The sequence below is a fragment of the Dysidea avara genome, chromosome 3 (assembly GCF_963678975.1).
Source record: "Dysidea avara chromosome 3, odDysAvar1.4, whole genome shotgun sequence".
NCBI lineage: Eukaryota > Metazoa > Porifera > Demospongiae > Dictyoceratida > Dysideidae > Dysidea > Dysidea avara.
In genome coordinates this window covers 27,940,322-27,965,155 of record NC_089274.1, presented here as the reverse complement: position 1 = coordinate 27,965,155, position 24,834 = coordinate 27,940,322, and the positions used below count along the sequence as shown (strand labels likewise).

Genomic DNA, 24,834 nt, shown 5'->3' with positions numbered 1-24,834 from the left:
GAACTACTTTTCGCGTCCCCTAAAGTTGAATGCTCGGGGCAACCTACTAGACGTGTTTCCGGCCCTAAAGTTGAATGCTCGGGGCAACCTACTAGACGCGTTGCCTAAAGTCGAATACTCGGGGAAACCGGCCTACTAGATGTGTGCCCTAAAGATACTGTCCGAGATTTTTTAATAAAAAAATTCTCCGTATATTCCCCAATAGAATCATGGCACAAAATGACAACTCATGTTAACTTGAGATTGCTCCGTCGTCCAAGCTCCAATTAGGATGAACATCACTGTGGGGTTTGTCCACACGCTGATCATCATGAAAACCTTAGCTTTATCGTGCGCATTACATATAAGTAAGTTTTGTGTTGTTTTGTAATCTTTTCAAGCCTTGTAATGTATGTAGAATACTTCAAAACTTTAAAAAACATACTGTCGGGTAGAAGGTAGTCACTGGTGCTTACTTTAAAGTACGTAGTTACTTCACTCAGGTTAGCGATTTTCAGCTCCAGAGCAATTTTCTGATGGCTGTGTCATCAGCTCAAAGTATAAACCACTTCAAAGTCGGCATAACAATGCCATAATTGAAACCACAACTCCACCTTAGGTATTGTTGAATCATTGCGGCACCTCCACTTTAGTTGTTTACCTTTATAAGTTGTTAACTTGATGCTTTTACCGCTTGAGGTATCCACTTGCCTATGAGTATACACCATTGTATTGAGAAGTGTGCAATAGGTGAAACATATATGAAGTATAGCGGTAGATTGCTCGTAGAACACAGGAGCGCTGAAGGAAGCTACAACACATGTTCTCACTATAGTCTGTCTTAAAGTATTAGAAACATGCATGCGCATATGATTTACAGCAATAAGTGATGAAATATTAAATTACAATACTATTCAAATGTCTGTCAATCAATACTTGACAACATATTTGCTCACCACAAAGCATACAAAGATAAGACCTGAAGTTACTCTCATTACATGTACAAACTTGCAGCTAGAAGCAACTGCAGTTTCAAGATAGTACAGATTGCTAGATGGCTTTCTGATCTAATTGTACCATTTTTCCCTTTAAAATGTATGGGGAGCCCTGGAGAAAAAATGTACCTTTTTTCAGTTTTAAGTACTGTGTATGCCAAAGTAGCTAATTCCAACCCCTCAGAGAAGGAAACCTGCCTTTGGACAAGACAGAGCATGTTCTATGATAAAAGAGTGACCACAGGCACAGGAAGTAGACTAGGGTAGGCAGATGGTAGCCAAAGATAGCGAAGCGCAATTGCATCACGAAAAGCATTTTTATGAAGCACAAAATACAAGAGAGCCAATTCGATGCACCCTTCTCCTGAGCTAACATGACTGAGGAATGCATGCTAGGAGGAAGTTCATCGAACAAATGATTGGCAGATTGAAGTTGCTCTTGATGGCTCCTTGTTACAAGCAGTTGTCAACAGTGGTTAAAGTACAGCAACTACATAAAGAGTCTAATTATTACATAGGCATGGTCAGTTTGGACTATTCATGTCTGAAGGAATTAGATATGTAGTTTGATGATTAACCAGAAACAATTGAATTATTTCATCATGTTAAGATGTTTAGGTATAAATTTGCCTAATCAGTGCTTCCAATGATGATAACGATAATGATGTCTTCATAGTTAGTATGGAAATCCTATGTCCTTTTTGGTCCCTTCTATATATTAGTTATAGTTTTATTATACTGTAACATGCAGTGACTGAATCTACTTATACAGGATGGGAACTAAACAACTGCCAAAAGATTTTACACAAAATCACCCATTACAAATTATGGTATGTACGTAGCAATATATGCTTGTTCTTGTTAGTATTGTATGTCATAAGAATTTCATGGCTGAAATTTTACAAGAAAAAGTGTTTGCACATGCAACAAGGAATGGGCACATGGACACAAAGTACAGATGATCACATGACAGCATGGCCATGAGTATAATACCACTTATATGCTATCTGACATAACAGCCAATAAATGGCTTGGTGATAGAGAGAACTTCTGAGTCAGGGGAAATTTCATTGTCCATATGTCCATGCAGTTACATGCATCACTCAACTAGTCATTTGCTTGCACACATCATCTCTGATTTTGAACATATGTGCCATATACATGATCTGAGACTGTTCAAGTTTTCATGTTATAATTATGTGTACTGGAGGTTTGAAATTACGTATGGCTAATGTATTAGTTTTGGTTATGTATCAGCTCACTTCCACACATGTAATGTGAATTTCTTCATTGGCCTATTGCTTGAGTGTAAATGATTAATATGTGTCTATGTAAGATCTACATGCCTTTTTTAGTCTAATCCATTTAGCTAAATTTACTACAATATCATAGTACTGTATAGTAGGGACCACTAAGAAGTAGATGTAGTCCATGAAAAGCATCACCCAAAAACCAGCCTCACTTTTCCCAGACAACAATGAAGCAGTATTGGTTAGGAAAAACTAACGCCAAACAAGCCTTCAGATTGACCCAAAATGCTTTCAACAAGTTGCTACAGAATTTAAAAACATATATTTAACAGAATTTTCTACTGACTGCCTGACTGACTGACTGACTGACTGACTGACTGACTGACTGACTGACTGACTGACTGACTGACTGACTGACTGACTGAGTAACTGAGTTACTAAGTAATTGACTGATACCTTCAGATAAGTGTAACTTGACAATTGTTAAGGCTACAGGCTTGATTTTTTCACTGTTTGACGTCACTTCAGCCAGACACATGCCTTTTGGCAAACTGCAGTACGTACAATGCATTCTTTATGGACTTACCAGTGTCCTCCTTTGTATCCCATTCATCTTTGCTGACAGCATAAAGTGTTGATTTGGTGGTAGCACATGATGGCTTCCTTTCATAACGGAAATCGTCTGTATTTTTCATACTGGCTACTTTGATTGCAGAGGTGCTTTTCTAACAGCTCTTGATTCGTACTGCTGTGTAATAGGTTGAACATAGCTGACAACGAAGCAAAATGGATACTTCAATTTTCAGACAATAATTGATATAACTGGGGCACGCAGCATGATTTCTTTCTTTTGATGCGGTATGCGTGGATTCACCAGATAACTATTCACAAAAAAGTTAACAAATTAGTACACAAAAAATTTGGAATTTTCAACTAGAGCAGGGACCATAGCACATCTATAAAAAGTACTGAACAAGCTGGAGTAGTGCATGATATTAAATCACAGTAAAACAATAAGAAGTGTTATATCCCTAATGTACATTTCTGTTATGGAATCTTGAGCACAGTAGGGATATAACACTTCTTATTGTTTTACTGTGATTTATTGTCATGCACTACTCCAGCTTGTTTCAGTACTTTTTATCGATGTGCTATGGTCCCTAACTCTAGTTGAAAATTCCAATTTTTTTTGTGTACTTGTAATGATTGAGCATTCTGTATCACAACACTACAAACATCCTTGTACCAGAAACTTACTTTCTAATAGCCATGAATATCTATTAAAAATAAATTCAATAACAGGTTATAAAGACACACGATAGTGTGTCGTGTGGCCAAGAAAGCCGGCACACTGCACCATGAGTATATATTTACAGGAAAAAAGAAAGTGCAATTTTCATGCATACGTAGCTCCATGTTCCGTTCGGAATCATTTTTGTACTGCAAACACCCTCCGCCTTCAGCATCCCACATAGCAAGATTACCTAATACACAAAAGCTCAAACTTTGGCTTAATTTCTTTCTTCATTCAGGGGACTTGAGATGCTTAGATTATTCTTTTCTCACACTTTACAAAATCCGTTATAAAATGCAAATGTATAGCTCAATTTTCTGGTGCACTTTAAGACCATATTGTGACAAAAAATTTGGTATAAATCTGATGAACAGTCATAGAGCTATGGACAATTATTTGCATTTAAAAGGCCAACTTGTTGTCATGTCTATATACAGGGTAAACCGCTTGTGGAGATAACTTAAAAGTTTGCATGCATATAGGATAATCATCATAGCTAAAACCTTTTGTGGTTTAAAAGAAATCACATTGACAGTTATAGAGTCACAAAGCAAAAACCAAACTACTGTAAATCACAGGGTTGAGATACTCTAATAGAACAGTCACTGCAGGGTATGAGTGTGCATGAAAAACTAACCTGCGTTTGAACCAGGGACCTCCATACTGAACACCCAAATTTTTAACCACTGAACCACTGCTATCACAGTTGCTCACCTCACTTAATTTCTACCTTATAAATGAAATTTCTAGCTAAAATCTACTCAATAGTAAAAGTATAGATCTACCAATGGAAAATCTAGATTGTTCTAGAACACTCTATCTAATCAAAAACAGCCAAGCTGTAAAAAAAGGGTGCAGCCTCCAAAAAGGCCAGGATAAAAAAGATGTAAAATCAAAGGTGGCAGCCAAGAAATGGCTGTGATAGTAGGTTAATGGCAAAAATTTTAATAACGACAATTCAGGTGAATCTGTGTTGCCTCCTCCAAGTTTCACTAGGATTCAGCACCGAATTCACCTGAATTGTCGTTATTAAATTTTTTTGCCATTAACCTACCATCACAACCATTTCTTGGCTGCCACCTTTGATTTCACATCTTTTTTCATCCTGGAATTTTGGAGACCGCACCCTTTTTTTTACAGCTTGGCTGTTTTTGACTAGATATCACTTATTTTGGTAATTTCATACCTAAAGCCATCCTTTGGACAGCTTTAGGTATTTCTTTTAACTTATCTTTTTCTTTACCACAGGGAGAAGATTATTATGAGGAAGAAGATTTTAATGATTTGTTTAGCTACATGTACATTTAGGAAATAATTTACAATTGTGTTAATTGATCATAAAAATAAGTCACACAGGTTGAACTGTTTACAGCTGAATACTCCACAGGGAAATTTGTATGTAGCTGAAAGTTATACAGAGAGCTTCAAAATGTAACTGTACTCTTTGACTACATGGTGAATGGTTTGTAGTTGAACTCACCACAGGGTGGCTTATTTCTAGCTGAAACACTATACGAAATGTAGCTGAATTCTCTCTTGTTTCTAGCTGATCTCTCTATGGGTGACTTGTTTCCAGCTGAACTCTCAACAGGGTGATTTGTTTCTAGCTGATCTCTACAGGGTGAATTGTTTCTAGCTGATCTTTTTACAGGATGACATGTTTCTAGTTGAACTCTCTACAGGGTGACTTGATTCTAGCTGATCTCTCTACAGGGTGACTTGTTTCTAGCTACACTCTCTACAGGGTGACTTGAAATGTAGTTGAACTCCCTACTGGGTGACTTGATCAAGCTGATCTCTCTACAGGGTGATTTGTTTCTGACTGATCTCTCTACAGGATGATTTGTTTCTAGCTGATCTCTCTACAGGGCTGCTTGTTTCTACTGAGCTCTCTACAGGGTGACTTGAAAAATAGTTGAACTCTTTGCAGGGTAACTTGCCTAATCGATCGCTTTACAAGGGGATTTGTTTCTAACTGTATACTGTACAGGGTGATTTATTTCTGGCTGATCTTTCTACTGAGAGATTTGTTCGTAGCTGGATTCTCCAAGGGGTGACTTGAAAAGTAGTTGGGCTCTTACAGGGTGTCTTGATCATGCTGATCACTCTACAGGATGCCTTGTTTCCAGTTGATCTCTCTATAAAGTGATTTTTCTAGCTTATCTCTCTTCAGCGTGATTTGTTTCTAGCTGATCTTTCTACAGGGTGATTTATTTCTAGCTGAACTCTCTACATGGTGACTTCATTCTATCTGATCTCTCTACAGGGTTACTTGTTTCTAACTAATCCTTCTACGGAGTGAGCTGATCCTTCTACAGGGTGATTTGTTTCTAGCTGATCTCTCTACAGGGTGATTTGTTTCTAACTGATCTCTACAGGGTGAATTGTTTCTAGTTGATTTCTCTACAGGGTGACTTCTTACTGGCTGAACTCTCTACAGGGCTGCTTGTTTCTACTGAACTCTTTACAGGGTGACTTGAAACATAGCTGAACTCTCTACAGGGTGCAGCTGAACTGCCTTCACGGTGACTTGTTTGTACTTGAACTTTCTACAGGGTGACTTGTTTGTAACTGAAATCTCTACGGGATGATTTGTTTTTGGTACTAGTAGAAGGGTGACTTGATTGTAGTTGAACTCCCTATTGGGTGACTTGTTGTTAGCTGAACTCTCTACATGGTGAGTTGATTGTAGCTGAACGTTCTAATAGAGTGACTTATTACACAGCTGAATGTTTTGTTAGGGTGACTGCACTATTCACTACTGGACATATTGCCCATGAAAATCCAATGAAAAAATATTCAACCTGTGAAAAGTAAAGTTTTCATTGGGTGGCCCCAAAGAAATTTTATTATTATAGCATTTTAATTGGACAAATTAATGAAAAACCAACGAAAACCTGATGAAAAATTACCACTGAAAACTCTGTGAACACTTTTTATGGACTTTTCATCAGTTTTTCATTGGTTTTTCATTAATGTTCCCAATTAAAATGCTATGAAAATAAAATTTCATTGGGACCACCCAATGAAAACTTTACCTTTCACAGGTTGAATATTTTTTTCATTGGATTTTCATGTACAAAATGTCCAGTAGTGATTAGAGTATCTCGATCGTGCACTTGGTACATCTAGTTCACTTTCATAGTGTAACTCAGTGGATTTTAATCTGATTCCTTGTAAACCACCGAAAGATCGTTCTAAAATAATTTATCTACCTCTCTACCTGTTTTCAGCTGATTCCGTTAACTAGTTTGCTTGGTAAGTGTGGCAAGCATTACTTTTTTTTATTAACAAAACTTGATCGTGCGCTTTTTACATATGGTTGGCATTTTTTTATAACTCCATGACTGTTAGTGTGATTTCTTTCAAACCACAAAAGGTTTGCACTATGATGGTTACTTCACGTACAGACCAATTTTCAAGTCACTCCTTAAAATGGTTTACACTGTGGCCGTGACAAAAATCACTATCAAATGTTTTGAAAATTGTGTATAACTCCCTTTTCCTATATCCAAAGTGTATGAAAGTTGGATTTTAAATGTGCTATATTACATTCATACAGCCCTCCAAATTTCAAGAAAATTGAGTAAAGTATGCATGAGTTATAGCGATTTTTCTAAGTGAAGCGAAAAGAAGATGGAGAAAATTAAGAAAACTAAGACAAACTTTGAAGGCGCGTATCTCAGTGATGGCTTGTCGGATTCAGCTCAAATTTGAAATGGGAGGTGCTCCATCTCGAGGAAGTCTTCACAGCAAATAATGGTTAACTTCCAGTCAGGCACTATCGAACTACGGATGCGTGAAAACAGCGTTTTCTTGGTACATACTTGTCTGTTGCACGCCTGCACTGGCTGTACTTGGTTACATGACACACTATCGTGTCTCTTGATGTGTGTTCTATCAAGAATCCTCAAAAAATGTATAGCAATGGCAGATCTAGGATGGGTCAAATGTCCCCCTCCCCTTGTGGAGGAGCCATACTTCTTTTGATTGAAAGACTAAACCTTTTGTCAAGCCAAGGTCAATTTATAACATATGAAAAATATTCATATAGTACTATTTATTGCAAACTCACCTGAAACCAATGTCATATCTATTAATTATCAAACAGTCACCCAGCATCTTCTTGCATATAAGCATCTGTAAAATATTTAGGTGTTTAAGACATTTATAGCCTTTTAAACAACAGTTAAGACTTCACAACCGTCTGCAAAGGCTAAAATGACAAAAAATCAACAGTGAAACACTACTAAGAGGTGATTACTTGTTTCAAAATACAGCAACTAAGAAGAGAAACTGTTCTCCAACCACCTACAACTTAGCCTGTTTGTGCCCCTGTCCTTTCCAATCTGCAGAGTATTAAAATGTAACTAAATAAACTCTGCAGTACAATACTATTGTAGCTTCTGTAGCATTCCATCAAATCGAAGCCAATATTATAGCCATTTTGGTACCAATCGGTGGGGTTGTACACTATGATTAATACCCTCTCATGCCAATCACCATCATCACAATCATCATAATAAGTGCTATGCTAGCAAAACTTGTGACAACAGGCTGGAAATTGTATGCTAGCAAAACTTGTGACAACAGGCTGGAAATTGTATTCTAGCATAAAAGGTGCGAATAAAAATGTATAAGTTTTTACACCTACTAGGTAAACTGTTTAGAGCAATGAGCTGAAAATCAGTGTATAGAGCTATTGCAGCACGTGATCAAAATTACGTAAACCGTACCAAGGCGCCATTTTGGTGCACCACCTGATTAATACACTGTTGATACGAGCTGCGAATGTAGAGATTGTCAAGCTAGACTGAAGGCTTCCCGATGAAGCAAAGGAACGATACAAGGATAAACTATCACTGTGAAAAAGGTGGGATATAAGATGGTATTTCCAGTGGCTTATTGAATACAAATAAGCCTTAATATAAACCCTGTATTATACTCATGTTATACTTTAGTATAATGCATACTATACTATTACATATATGGTTTCAGTTTATTTACCACATTACCTAAAATAGCTTATATCAAATATAATGTTCACACTATACCATCACATATATGGTTTCAGTATGTTTAACACATTAACTAAAGCCTTACATGTGATTTTTAGTATACTATAGGTTATATCAAGCTTTTTTGTATTCAATAAGCCACTGGAAATACCATCTTATATCCCTCTTTTTTCACAGTGTATGAATTATAGATGGGACCGACCAGTTTCTCAGTGATTTTTGAATCTAGCTGACGGTTTTTCCAAGTTTTCCTCCTGCCTGTCCTGTGGAATCCATTGATACCATTTGTTACTTTGTTCTAAGGACTAGTTTTGTCACAGCTGAGCAGCTTATATAGCATAGAAAGGCCTTGAACCCTACAATCAGTTTGTATGCTAGTGGCTGGAGAAGGATGTTCATATCGCACTGAACAGGAAAGTTACTGAAGTCACTGGCTGGGTAAGAATGCAGCTAAATGAATGTTGACAAGAAAAGTCAGAATGTGATGATTCTGGAACTGTGCAGGATCAGCTTACTGATTACCAGACAGCTACTCGCTACTCATGAACTAATTAACTGAGCAAGCAACTGAACCTCTACCACCATTCTGTGAGGAAAGTTTTGTGAAAGACAATTTCACTGGAGCACACACTGGTTTACCTAACTTAGGAGTACTGAAGGCTACATTTGACTGTGTGAGCAGGACGTTTCCAGCTGACAAAGCTACCAAATTGTCAAGGTTTAGGATGTGCCAGTGAGACAAATAGTTAACAGAACACTAGTATTTTGAAGAAACTCCTGCCAGGAGATATAATGTTGGCATACTGTGGATTTGACGTTATTATTTCTTTTGGAGCCATGCAAGCTACATTGCACCTTCCTGCATTCACAAAAGGAATTAAGAGTCAACTGTCAGCAGAAGAGGTTAAGCAAACTAGAACTATTGCTAATGTCTGCACACATGTGGAATGTGTTGTTAACTCTGTCCAGCAAAGGTTTCCAATTCTTCAAAGCACTTATAATTGCCGACTCATTTTTGATCAGAAAAAAAAAGGTGAAAAGGCACCTTTGATTGATTGAATAATCCATGTTTGCTGTGCTTTAATCAATGTATGTGACTCAGTTGTATCATTAATTTGACTAAAACTAAATTAATGGACAATTGTACAGTAAATATTTTACATGAATGGTTGTACTACACAAATAATATGGCATGCCTTACGTACTTCTTAAAGTGTATTTTTACGGTTGCTTTTTCCTTTAGAAATTGTGGCAAATTCTACAATCAGGGCATGTAGTACCACTTTCCCCTTGGAAGAGTCATGAGCTTAAGTAAAACCATTTACAGTCACACCCAACTGTGGATCCTTTCTCTGGACATTGGCAAAAACACAAGTTTGATTTCCCTGTTTCCTCGAAATTATCTGTGAACCAGATAAAAAGCACTGCTACTACACTATAGACTTCTCCAAGACCAGCCATGCAATTGCAATGTGAACAGCAGACATGATCTAACTCCTCTAGAATTTTCCACGTGCACAGCAGCATCTCACTCATCATCTGTGAATGGCAAACCTATACAACACATAATCAAGACTCACGGTAGTGAGTCGCGCGGCCAGTAAAGCAGAAACGCGCGCCGCAGACAATAAATGACGCGACCACTACGTGAGGATTTTACAGGAACGAACGTTGTCAAATTCGGCCGTCCTGTAACTCACCCGCCATTTACGCTATCCCTCTGAAACTCTAGAGTTGAACTCATCGTGTCACTAGTAACTACCACACAAGCAGTGAAGCAAATCCATGCCGATTGTTTCGTGATCGAGATTGCCGACATCAAAGGGGAAGTTTCGTTTTTTAAAATTTTATTTATTATTTTTATCGCATGCGGTTAGACGCAACCGCAGGTGTATGCCTTGCGTTCCTTTGTGCATTCCAAACATTGATTGCCCTGCTATCGCTTCAGTATTCACTCAATCGCCTCAAGATTCACATCATCGATTTCACCATACATGATTACCCTACCATCGTAATTTCAGCACCAAACGAAGTTTCAGTCGTCCTCAGTCGACCTAGAGGCAAAATATAAATCCCAGATTGTTGTTTTCCACAATACTCGCTTGGCATGTAGGGCAATGTATCTTTAAACTGTTCTAAAAGTTTCGTTCAGATTGAAACATATGTTTTCGAGAATGACTAGTTTGAAATTTGAATTTAGTCGCCCCCACGTAATTTGCTCTCTAAGAATTTTACACGGAATTTAAAGAATGACGCAGAGCACAACTGCGGTCACTGGGTATTGATGAACTGGCGCTCTATGTAGTTAATCAGTGCATATAGCCACAAAGAAGTGTGCTGCCATAGATTATAGTCCACAGATATAATCTATGGTGCTGCATATCTACCATCGTTCGTTTTTAAATTTGAATTTAGTCGCCCCCACCGTGACGTAATTTGTCCTCTAAGGGCGCGGCTTAAAGAACGACACAGAGTACAACTGCGGTTACGGGTTGTTGACACAAGCTGCGAGTAATTAGCACATGTGGCTAGCCAATTGTCACCATGCATTATTGCATTTTATAGCACCCCCACACAAAAATTATACATGTAATTACAACATACAAAGGACACATGAATGCCAAAAACTTTTCACAACAATAATGTAAGAATAGTACAATAATGACTGTAATATAACAGCTATGAAATGTTTTCCAGTGGCCTGCCATGGTAGCAAGTCTCACATGACGGCATGTATATTCATCCAATCCAAGCACAATGGGAGTAACACGTAAGTATGATGACAAGTTAGTATGACTCCATTTGTAGAATCCAGATGAGTGGGTGTGGCTCCAGTATGTCTAAACAGTTAACAAACATTCCTGTTATAAATATGTGCTAGAGTTGCAATATAATAGCATAGTATTTAAATGCAACAATACATAGTCTCCATTGCATCACTATCAAACAACACTAAGTGGAGGATATTGTTGCATCTCTAGTATGTACACTCTATCAGTACAACCTGTCTTAATGGCCACCAGTACAACCTCTCTTGAAAAGCCAATTCCAATTGAGAATTTATACACTATTACCTGCTTATTGAGTGAAGGTGGCAATAAACAAGTTCCACCGTAATTTATACTCGTGATCTGATCCTGTATATTCTGTCAGTGGATGAGATCCACTTGGCCAGGACAAAATGTGACTCAAATGTCCTGGATGATCCATACTCAACCCACTTATGACCCAGTGGCACAATGGAACTGAGTATAGAGAATACAACTATATTTATTTCTAAGATGTGTGGATGTGTGGACACATTACAACACATTACATGTACATACAAGACATGCTACGTACTGTTTTAGCATTTCAAGCCACCACATTATGTACGGACCAGTCACCAATGCTTCATAGTGCCCATCAGTAAACCTGAAGAAAAGTTACGAAAAATAAAAATTCACATAATTACAATGAAACCTCATTAATATGGCCAGCTGTGGAACCACAAAATTTGGCCTGAATAACAAGGTGGCCTTATTAATGAGGTCATAAAGTACTGCTTAGCTATATTTGGGATCTACTAGAGGTGGCCAATATAATGATGTGGTCTTATTAAAGAGGTGGCCACTAAGTGAGGTTTCACTGTACATACAGTTCACAATCACAATGGTGAACAATATTAAAGGTTAACAATATACACTGAAACCTGCAGGTCACTTCTTGTGGAAGATTGCTCTCTACACTAAATGACACATTCAGAGATTGTATTTAGATGGATGATACAGTAACACATTGTGACTTCAATACTCGTGATGTGTCAATGCTAGGCAGCAACCATATACACGGCACTGCCGATGCACAACATCACACTTACTCGCACACACAATTTTGTTCAAGATTTTACAAATTGATAATTAAGAGGTGTGGAAACTAGCTGTTCGCTTGAAAGACTGTGTGGCAGCTGTTTTCCTTCTTTACAAGTGGCCACCAAGACAGGTCCACACAAAGCTAGGCATTAGATATTTGGTATTTCATGTGTTGAAGGTATTCCAGGGCTTCCAGTAGTCTCAAATCTCACCACAGTTTACCTCAGGCAGTGTTGTGGTCACCACTAAACCACCGGAATGCTGTGTTATGTTCATCTTATGCTTGGCTACTATATTGTAGAACTGAAATGGATACTCTGAAAAATATATCCTATGGATAATGACTTCATCACTTTCTTCATCAGGAGCTTATAAGGACCAATAGTGAAACTTTTACACTTTGGGCTGACAGCCAACTGCCTAAGTCTGAAGCAGTGCCTTTGGTGCTCTAACAGATTGGCTGCCCCCTTGCTGCCAGCACTCACTGTCTCATACGCTGTCACACACTAAATCCATCTCTATAGCCAGTTAGAACAGCATGCTTCTTACCTTTTTTAAGGCCGCAAAATGCAGCTACCTCTTTAAAAAGCTAGGTCAGAAAATTTTTGTCCGTACGGCCTGAATAATGACCAGTTTTCACTGTACTATTAGTGATTAGTGATCATGGAGAATTATTTATTAAGATACTAAGATATACAAACGCTACAACCTCTAAATATAGCAGTAAATTTTTTACCCTGGTCCAATGTCTCGTATTAATAATCGTGAGAGACTCTACTGTGACAAATACATGTTTATCATGATATGTGCTAATCGCCTTTTTACAATTAAGTTTTACAACACAAATACATGTATAGTTAAACTCACCAATTGTGACTAAATCCCTTCAACACGAAAAGACAAGTAATGAGACAACCTTGGAGACAACAGCCTCACAAGCCTATTCTGGTGCGCTTATTTAGTAGCTAGTAATATAAAATTTAAAGGCATTTATTTACAACAGGACATAATTACGCGCCCTTCTATTGTCTCTGTACATACTTGCCTTTTCTTTACTATTCTCATTTCATTTCACAAGATCTCTTGGAAGGGGCATAACTTCTTCGCTTGAATTAGTCAATGCTTGAAGTAGATCGAGATACTCTAATAGAACAGTCACATTTCTACAAGTGCCATATTTTTATATTGTAAAGTCTGTAAGTAGCTAGTAATTTAAACTATACAATCCGATGCTAAGCAGAAGTTGTAACTATGCTAAATATTGATTGCTGTGTTACAGCTGTTTTGTGACTGTTCTAATAGAGTATCTTGATCGTTGTAATGCAGTACAAGATGAAAGGCAGTGTTATTAAGGGTTTACTAGTTAAAATGGGTGGTAGTTGACTGCAGTTGTATGCCACTAACAGGGCAGTCCAGAAAAATTAGAGAGCCCAGGGAAAAGAGTTAAAGAGGGGCCCAGTGGCAAGGAAGGGTCTAGATCCTGACTACTCTATTAGAGTATATCGATCTTTCTTTAAACAGGTATTCAAGGGGCCCCTTTCGGGCTGGGGCAGGGGGCAAAATACCCCAGTTACCCCCCCTTCCCCCCATGTGGGTGGCCCTGGCCACTAAAATTACAGTTATATTTTAATATTCTGTCACTGTAATCTGGGGTTTCTGTCAAAACCATGGAAACTCACCTACTGTTATCAACAGTGCATTGCTTATTCTAACAAAAAGTATTGAAATCCCATCCAAAAAACAGCTTATAGCTGTAAAAAAAGTGCGCGTCCAAGTAAAGCAGAGTTAACTGCGACAAAAAGTAATGATATCATAATGCGGCCATGTGCGAGGTGTGCAAGTTGTAAAATTAATATTAGCTAATCAGATAATACAATGTTATTGTTAAAGTGTTAATGAGAACTATGTGATGCTGCTATTTTTAAGTGTGTGAGCATCTTCATAAATGCCACACAAATTTAATTCTCAATAAAGCAATGTGTATAGATTCTCTGATAGCAATAAATAGTTTGAGTTTGGCCGTCTTTCCTGTATACAGCAATGCTACGAACAAAGGAAAGGTGGCCAAACTCAAACTATTTATTGCTATCAGAGAATCTATACACATTGCTTTATTGAGAATTAAATTTGTGTGGCATTTATGAAGATGCTCACACACTTAAAAATAGCAGCATCACATAGTTCTCATTAACACTTTAACAATAACATTGTATTATCTGATTAGCTAATATTAATTTTACAACTTGCACACCTTGCACATGGCCGCATTATGATATCATTACTTTTTGTCGCAGTTAACTCTGCTTTACTTGGACGCGCACTTTTTTTACAGCTATAAGCTGTTTTTGGATGGGTATATAATTACAACTTTGTATGTGTATAGAATGAACTGTACATGTAAGAAGATAGTTTACAAGTATCATTCAATCAGAGGCTATGATTCAATAAAGAAATATACCTTACCAAGTCAGTGACTTTCCAGAAACTTTCTGTACAATTAATAGCTATAACCAACCACTAGCATACAAACTGGTTATAGACTTCAACTGAGGCCTTTCCACGCTTTACGTTGCTCAGCTGTGGCAAAACTAGGCCTTAGAACAAAGTAACAAACGGTGTCAATGGATTCCATAGGACAGGCAGGAGGAAAACTCGGAAACCGTCAGCTAAATTCAAAAATCACTGAGAAACTGGTCGGTCCCATCTATAATTCATAATTTATCCTTGTATCGTTCCTTTGCTTCGTCGGGAAGCCTTCAGTCTAACTTGACAATCTCTACATTTGCAGTTCGTATCAACAGTGTATCAATCAGGTGGTGCACCAAAATGGCGCCTCGGTACAGTTTACGTAATTTTGATCACGTGCTGCAACAGCTCTATAGCTGGAATAATCTTCATAGAAAGTCCTTGCAGTAGTACAGAAGAATTGGATTATAAACCACTGTTCGAAAGCCAACTCCGCGTAGCTAATGCAAGATCGAGATACTCTAATAGAACAGTCACCCTAATAGATCATTCAGCTAATTTATTTACTCCATTATAGAATTCTATTACATTGCAAGTTATTCTGTAGAGAGTTCAGCTACAAAAAAATCACCCTGTAGAGAGATCAGCTAGAAACAAATCACTGTGTAGAGAGTTCAGCTACAAAAAAATCACCCTGTAGAAAGATCAGCTAGAAACACATCACCCTGTAGAGAGTTCAGCTACAAACAAATCACCTTGTAGAGCATTAAGCTACAAACAAATTACCCTGTAGAGAAATCAGCTACAAACAAATCACCTTGTAGAGAGTTCACTTACAAACAAATCTGCCTTTAGAGATATCAGTCAGTTACAAACAAATCACCCCTGTAGAGAGATCAGATTACCCTGTAGAGAGTTCAGTTACAAATAAACCACACTGTAGAAAGTTCAGGTATAAAAAATTACCCTGTAGATAGTTTTGATACAAACAAATCACCCTGTAGAGAGTTCAGCAAGATAAAAGTCACCCTACAGAGAGATCAGGTAACCCTATAGAGAGGTCAGCTAGAAGAAGTCACCTTGTAGAGAGTTCAGCTACAAAGAAACCATCATGTAGAGAGTTCAGCTGCAAACAAATTACCCTGTAGAGAGTTCAGCTCTACGAACAGACCACCCTGTAGAGAGATCAGCTAGAAGAAGTCACCTTGTAGAGAGTTTAGCTACAAAAAAACCACCATGTAGAGAGTTCAGCTGCAAACAAATCATCCTGTAGAAAATTCAGCTACAAACAAATCGCCCTGTAGAAAGATTAGCTAGAAGAAGTTACCTTGTAGAGAGTTCAACTACAAAGAAACCATTCTGTAAAGAGCTTAGCTACAAACAAATCACCCTGTAGAGAGATCAGCTAGAAGAAGTTACCTTGTAGATAGTTCAGCTACAAACAAATCACCCTGTAGAGAGATCAGCTAGAAGAAGTCACCTTGTAGAGTGTTCAGCTGCAAACAAATCACCCTGTAGAGAGTTCAACTACAAACAGATAACCCTGCAGAGAGTTCAGCTAGAGTCAAGTCACCCTGTAGAGAGAATCCTGTAAAGAGTTCAATCACCCTGTAGAGAGTTCAGCTACATTTCAAGTCACCCCAGTAGAGAGATCAGCAGCAAATTATCCTGTGGGGATTAATTGACATGTAATAAATATATGCATTATATATATATATATAATTTGTACATTTACTGATAAAATCAGAATGAGTTAAAGTATTTATAAAATTTGCTTCATTTTTTCTTTTTTCCTGTGGTAAAGAAAAAAATATAGGTTAAAAAGCCCCAAAGCTGGCCATAGGCCGGCTTTGGGGTATACAAATACAAAAAGAAGTGAAATCTAATCAAAAACAGCCAAGCTGTAAAAAAAGGACCGCGGCCCTTGAAAAGGCTATGGAAGATCAAGCGGCACAAAATTCACCTGAATTGTCGTTATTAAAAGTTTCACCATTAACCTGCCATCACAGCCATTTCTTGGCCGCCACCTTGGATTTCACATCTTTTTTCACCATAGCCTTTTCAAGGGCCGCGCTCCTTTTTTTATAGCTTGGCTGTTTTTGATTAGATCAATAGAGCAGACACCTTAATACAACAATCAATTAATAATACTATTAATGGTGACTGCTAAAATCACTCTCAGATTCAACTTTGAGAGTCTAAATCTCAACAAATTTCTGGATTGAGGGAGGGCAGCACGCCTTCAGATTCCTTTTTTTAAATTACAGGGATGACAGCATCAGCGAATTAAGGCTGTTCTTCAGCTATGCCCTGAATTGTATACGTTACAATATGTTCCCGGTTTAGCAGTGGGTGGCTTGAGCAATGGGGGTAAAATTTCTTGCTCAAGTAAACAACAGTAGTAGTGAGTCCTTGCTCAGGCATTGAACTTGGGACCTCTCAATCATCGGCCTACCACCTGGGCTACTACTGCCCCTTTATAGGTCCACTGTATGGATACTAATATAAATGTGCCTGAAGATCAAGATACCCTAATAGAGCAGTCACCCTAATACAATTGTCAAACTAATTAGATTAGATTAGATTAGATTATCGATTTTTGTCAAAAGACAAGGGTCACACAAAAGGCAAAGCCTGCAAACGTGCTCCTCTTACAAAGACATACATACATACATACATACAGTTACAAGTACAAAATAAAACATACAGCAAAAACATGACACACGACAACTACATACCTATACAAAAAGAAAACAAAGAGAAAATTACAAAATCAGGTTAGCTGAACAGAAATCAACGAAGTGCCATCCGAAAAGGAATTGTTTTGGAAATTTGTAAAATTTCTACAGGTACTGAGTTCCAAAGAAATGGAGAATTTATAAAAAAAGAAAAACGGTATGCGTTAATGGTAGATGATGATGTGGCAAGTGAAAGTGAATGGGATCTAGTATTGGTGCTTGAAAACTTGAAATGTGAGTTGAATGGGATAGAAACTCTGTCATGTAAAATATCGTGTACTTGAGTTATAGTAAAATAGGACTGACGAGTATGGAGCGCAGGCCATCTTAGGTCCTGCAAACAAGAAGTAGAAGATTTGGACCAGTTATGTGAATGAGGATTCCATCTGCTACCACACACCCAGCATGCAGCTCGTCTCTGAATTGCTTCTAGTCTATCAATGTCTCTGGCAGTGTTTAAAATACCATACAGGTGAGGCATATTCTAGTAATGGTCTAACAAGGAAATTGTAGGCAGCAGATTTAACAGTAGATGGACTTGCAAAAAGAGTGTGTCTTAAATAGTTGAGTGAACGGGAGGCTTTAGCTGTTATATGTTTGACATGATCACTCCATTTAAGATGAGAATTGATGTACATCCCCAAGTAACGAACTACTGATTTAGATGGAATAGGCTGGTCATTAAGATGGTACTTGCACATTGGTGGCGATCACTTATAAGATATACAAATACTTTCACATTTTTGTGGATTTAATTTCAGTTGCCATAACTGTGACCATTGATAAACTTTGGTCAAGTCTTCTTGAAGTAAAGTTTCATCATGAGTTGAAACAATTTGCTTGTATAAGGCAATGTCATCAGCAAATAACTTAACAGTACAGTTGGAAATAACATGATGGATTTCGTCAATGTAGAGTAAAAATAACAACGGTCCAAGAACAGAGCCTTGTGGGACACCTGAACGAACAGGAAGCCATTCTGAGAAACAGCCATTAATAACAACTCTTTGATAGCGATTGGTAAGGAACGAACCAAACCAAGAGAGTAGATTTCCATGTATGCCGAGACATTCAAGCTTAAGTAACAGGTGGCAATGAGGAACCGAGTCAAATGCCTTAGCTAAATCCAATAAAACACAGTGAACTGAGTTTCGTCTTTCAAGGCAAAAAGCCCAGTCATTAATAGCTGAAAGTAAGAGGGTCACAGTTGAACGTTTACGACGAAAGCCACGTTGAGAATCACTAATGAGATGTTTAGACTCTAGAGCAAGTACAAGTTGTCTGTGAATAATTCTTTCCATAACTTTCACAACAATGGAAGTAAGGTTTATTGGGCGATAATTAGATGGAAGGTGTTTATCACCCTTTTTGTGAACAGGTACTACATTGGCAGTCACCCAGTCCCTAGGCAGGGCACCAGAGGACAGTGACAGTTGAAATAAACGTGATAAAGGTAAGGAGATGAAATCGGCAGCAACTTGTAATAGTTGAGAAGGTAGATTGTCTGGACCACAGGCCTTATCCCGTTGTAAAGATTTAAGTTCTTCATAAACATTCTCTGGTGTGAATTGTACAGAGTCAATAAGCTTTCCATTAAATTTGACAGACTCACGCAGAGATTGCAAGCCTGAGCAGTTTTCAGTTGTAAACACAGAGTTAAAATACTGATTAAAAGCTGTTGCCTTCTCAACATCATCTGAAACATGATTACCAGAGATGCTAAGTGGAGGAGGGGACTGATGAAATCCCTTGACTGAATTCACAAAATTCCAAAACTTCTTTGCATTTGCTGAATACGAGACAGAAAGTGCAGAAATGTAGTCCACGGTATCCTGTCTAGTCTTGGAACGAACCAAATTACTTATCGCTTTATACTTAGATCTATTTAGTTCAGAGCTGTTACGTTTCAATCTACGATACAAACGTCGCTTGACACATATCAAATGGAGGGTGTCTGGTGTAAACCAATGCTTGAGTTTTTTCTGTTTCCATTGAGCTTTAGGTATAATAGAGTCAACAACTGCAAAAAATAAATCTTTCCAGCATGTCCAAGCATTTTCAATGTCCGATTCAAAATCCAGCTGATCCCACGGAACATGGGACAACAGCTCCTGAAATGCACAAAAATCGGCCTTTTTGTAATTATACAATTTCTTTTCACTGGTAGATGATTTTGTGGGAGAAATACAAATTGAGAATTCAACAGAATCGTGATCAGTTCCTGGCAAATTATCTACAGTCCGAATAGTGGAGATAGAGTCAGGACAGTTAGTAAACACTAGATCAAGAATGTTATTTCCTCTAGTAGGATGAACAACCAGCTGATTGAGAAAGTGATCATGTGTAATTGAACAGAGATGAGTAGCGGTTGGAGATGATACAGCTGGAGAAACCACTGACCAGTCGATTGAGGGAACATTAAAGTCACCACATAATACTAGAGGTGTACCACCATTAATTAGTGATAACCAGGAGTTCAGTTCATCCAGAGCTGACAGGGATGGACCTGGTGGACGATAGAATACTCCAAACAAAAGATGACTAGGTGAGGTAAGGAGTTTTACCCACACTATTTCACAGTTTGTTTCTAACTCAGACATTCTCACCACGGGAATGGAGGAGCGAACTAGTATCATAATTCCACCACCGTGTCTATTTCAATCTTTACGAAAAACAACATAATTTGTGAGTAAAAAATTGAGAGTTAAGAATAGATTCATCTAAAAATGTCTCAGTTATAGCGACTACATCTGCATCAACTGCTGATAAATAGGCTAACAAAGTAAAACGTTTTGGAAACAAACTGCGAGCATTAAATCAGATACAGTTCAAGGAAGAGGACTGTCTAGGGCAAACATTGTCAACTGCTAAATCAATACATGTACAACAATACCATGGATCAGATGATGGAGACTTAACAAGGTCATCATAGATAGATTCAGAAATATATCTATCACAGGATACATGAATCCACTGGTCACAACCATCACAACACAATGCTTTGTCATCGTCATTGACATTTAATCTACACTTGCCACAAGGGTACTCCGGTCCAGTATTAACTAATATTAATAGCATTCTGATAAACTGCTAAAATCACTCCCAGATTCAATCTCAGAAGGCCTAATTTTCAAAATTTCCTGGGGAGAATACCCCCAGACCCTCCTAGATTGGCATGCTCCACATGCTAGTGTGTTTTGCACTCTCAGACATGTCATCACATGGATAAGCCTAGCTACACCCCTCTCTCCCCCTAAATAAAGATGTCTCCTCTGCCCCTGCATGTAGAGTATGGTTAAAACTGAGGATTGCTAGCCATCTGACTGAGCCATTTATATGCTGAAATCCAGCCAAAACGACACAATTTTTGTAAACAAATACCAGAATGGGTGATGAATCAGTGAAACAGTCTCCAATAGCAAGGATATACCACTTATACCTAACTATATAGCTATCTCACATGGAGGGATCCAATGCATGAAATAGTCACTCATGTGATTGAAATTCAAATCAAATAAATACCCTTGAAATCACTTTATTTCTGAAAAGGAACCTTGCAGTGTGCTCCTTTGTAAATATTTGTGTTAATTGTTCACTCAGGTGTGGTCTGGGCCAATGCAGGTGAACAATCTGATGGCATCATAGGGCGAGCATAGACTGCTGGCCTATTCAAGATGTGGAACCTAATTCATACAAACTTATTTTCAAATGATTTTAAGGTCATTAGAGTGGAGTATGGTTGTACCCAGGGGTATTTTCCGTGATTTGAATTTTGATCATGTGAGTATACCCTGGATTGTTCTATGCATTTACTGGACAACATAGCCATATTGCTAGATGTCTATAAGTGCCGTATCCTTGCTATTGGAGACTGTTTCACTGATTCATCACTTTTTCTGGTATTTGTTTGCAAAAAATTGCATCATTTTGGCTGAAATTTAGCATATAGATGGCTCAGCCAGATGGTTCAATTTTAACTGCACTCAACTAAACTAACTAAACTAAGCCTAGTACTGGTCATTGCTGACCCACGGCACAGTTGCTACTTTGCTTGTCCTGTGCTCCAGAGGAAGAAACATTTTGTCTGTTGTCACAAATCATGCTGCCACTGACAACTGACCAATAAAATCAAACCACCAATGCTTTCAGTTAATGATAGACTACTTGAGCAACGTTGAGAGTGATTATCGTGGCATACAAAGAACCGTATGAACAGACATTAAATTCATTTAGTCCCTCCTGTGTACAAAAGACTCTCTTAGCATTATCCTCTGGTGTCACCTTCATCTGCTCTTTCAGGTCTACTTTTGAAAATCAGATGGGCCCTGTAGAGTGTCATCCACTCTAGGCAGTGGATAGACATCTTTTTGTTACCCAATTTACTTTCCTGTAGTCAACACAGAAGAATATTGCCATCCCTTTTCACCACCCTGGGGAAGCCCACGGACTTTTTAGGGGCAAAATAATCTCTGTTGTAAGCATTTCCTGCAGGAGGATCTTGTACTGTCTCTTGTCATGGTATTGGTACCCTCCTTGCTGGTTGGCAATTTGGAGGTGAAATCCCCATGTTAATGTGATGTTGTAATACGTTAGTCATTCCTGGATACATCAGAATAGTAGGAGAGTATGGTCATAAATGTTGTTTTTTCTCTCTCTCTGTGATCTCCAGGGGTGTGCTATTTCTACCTAATGTGTGCTTTCAGTATCTGCCTTCTGTTCTCTTATACTGGCACTACAAATCTTTCTTTCATTAACGTTCTCAACTTAAAGATTGAAGTTGCTCAAACATGAAAGTCCAAGGTCATCCTTACAATTGTTAGGGAATTATCCGTCATCCTATTTAGGGAAACTGAAGTTACCGTCTAGTTTGATACAAGCATTTTAAAAGTCAGGTTTTTTACAGTACCACCTCAATAATAAGGCAATTTATAAACATCTGATTTTATTGCTATACTTAGCATAATTATTGTACTGTAACTACTAAACCTATATGCTCTTGGTTAGAGGCCACGTTATTTTCTTTACTGATATTTGTATATACCATCATGTAATTTGCTGTGAAATTAGTGTGTGTGCATAACAGTAACATGAATATGAATAAAATAGCAAGTTTCAGTGTTGCCAAGAATACACATACTGTTTCCTTTTCACTTAATACTTACTAGTGGGTCTGTACACCTTGCAAAGAATCAGCTGAGGGTTGTTGTTTTTCCGTGTTGTGTGTTCTGTTAGGTTTTTGCAAATAGCATGGGTGATTCCTATTATGAACCCATTCATGATTGCACCACAAAAGTTTCAGCTGTATGTACACTGTAAATTTAAAATTTGGGTGTGAGTCTTGGTATGCACCTGAGATGTTGATAACACAAGAAAACAAGAATGGTATTGTAGTATACATGACTCCAATCATTTCTTATTTACATTATACACAAGTATACAAAAAATTTGGAATTTTCAACTGGAGTAGGGACCATAGTACATCGATAAAAAGCACTGAAACAAGCTGGAGTAGTGCACGATATTAAATCACAGTAAAACAATAAGAAGTGTTCTATCCCTACTGTGCTCACCAGTCCCTACTCTAGTTGAAACAATTTTGTGTACTTATTTGTTAACTTTTTTTGACGGCTTCTTTTACCAAGGGAAGCCATCATGTGCTACCACCAAATTAACACTTTTCGCTGTCAGCAAAGTTAAATGGGACACAAAGGAAGACGCTGGTAAATCCATGAAGAATGCATTGTACGTACTGTGGTATGCCAAAAGACACCTCTCGGGCCAAAACGATGTCAAACAGTGAAAAATCAAGCCTGTAGCCTTAGCCATTATCAAGTTACACTTGTCTAAAGGTATCAGTCAGTCAGTCAGTCAGTCAGTCAGTCATTAGAAAATTTTTTTTTTAAATTTTTTCATAAAAACTTGTTGAAAGCATTTCTGAAGGCTTGTTTGGGCTTAGTTTTCAACTAACCAATGCTGTTTCATTGTCATCACGGAAAAGAAAGGCTGATTTTTGGGTGATGTTTTTTCATGGGCTACACCTACTCCTTTGTGGTCCCTACTATGATATACTGGGGTCTTGTAAGAATGTACAGTTGCATTTACAAAGTTATTGTGTACATAGGTTGATTATGAGTGCACTGAACTCCTGAAACATCCTCTTACAACCAAACTACTGGAGCACAAATGGTGGTCTTTTGGAATGTGGTTTTATATAGTCAGGATCTTAGTCTATGCCATATTTGTTGCTTTTTTGACTGCCTTTGCCATGGAGTCCCCCACACCAGAAAGTGATGTGTGTAAGTTAACAAATGAATATGGTAATGTGCGGTGGGAGAATTGCAAGTACATAATCAAAGAGTAGCCTTAGAATCAATCTGAAATTTCCATAATTGCAGTGCTCATGTCAGTTGTTTCAATTTTCTGATACGTAATTTTTTGTATTAATTCATAAACTGCTTTAATACATGCACCAATAATGTTCCAATTTATTGTATATTATCACACACATGTATAAATTAACATGCTTGGTTGGGTCTAATAAATAATGTTGTTCAGTATATGGAAATGACATATGCATATATATATAATATATACATGTTCTATATCATTCCATACATTTAAGATTTAGTTCATTTATTATATGTAGTCCCTACTAATGATTAACTCCTCTTACACTTTATAATATTTGACAAACATTTTGCAGGTAAAGAAGCAAGGATTTCAAATGGTAAGCACTTAAAACTATACCAAGACTATATATAAAAATGTGTAGAAAAGTGTAGTATAGGTTGAGCTACTCTTGTATAGCTACTGTATTAATGACAGAAAACTTTGCTGGGAGAGAATACAATGGATTTAGTAAATCAAAGGTGTTTCATCAAAATGTTCCAATGCAAGCTTATCAAACTTCAGTTGCCAATGTTATGTTTGCAGCCAATGTTATGTTTGCAGCCAATGAATTTGCAGAAGTCCCCACTACACTGTAGTCACTACACAGTATATTAGCATCTAAGTTTATATACTAGAAATTGAAGTGAAGTAAAGGCTTTTAAGTCATGAAGAACTTACTATACATTACATATTTACTACATAAATACTAATTTGTTTAGATATAAACAAAAACTTGAATCATAAATTCGTGTTATGTGGACAGCATACACCATTGTACATAAGGTAGTAGGTTTCTATACAGCTATGTAAAGTTACCATTTAAGTTCATGCAACTTTTAGTAGTCTGATACCA

General features: G+C 37.7%; 1 long non-coding RNA gene across 1 annotated transcript; it reads right to left on the bottom strand.

Moving 5' to 3' along the window:
• Positions 1–11,136: 11,136 nt before the first annotated feature.
• On the bottom strand, positions 11,137–13,412 carry LOC136251887 (uncharacterized). The gene is made up of 3 exons (XR_010699245.1): positions 13,255–13,412; positions 11,879–11,950; positions 11,137–11,376 (listed from the first exon to the last, which is right to left on the bottom strand). It is a non-coding gene; the product is annotated as an uncharacterized lncRNA (long non-coding RNA).
• Positions 13,413–24,834: the final 11,422 nt, after the last annotated feature.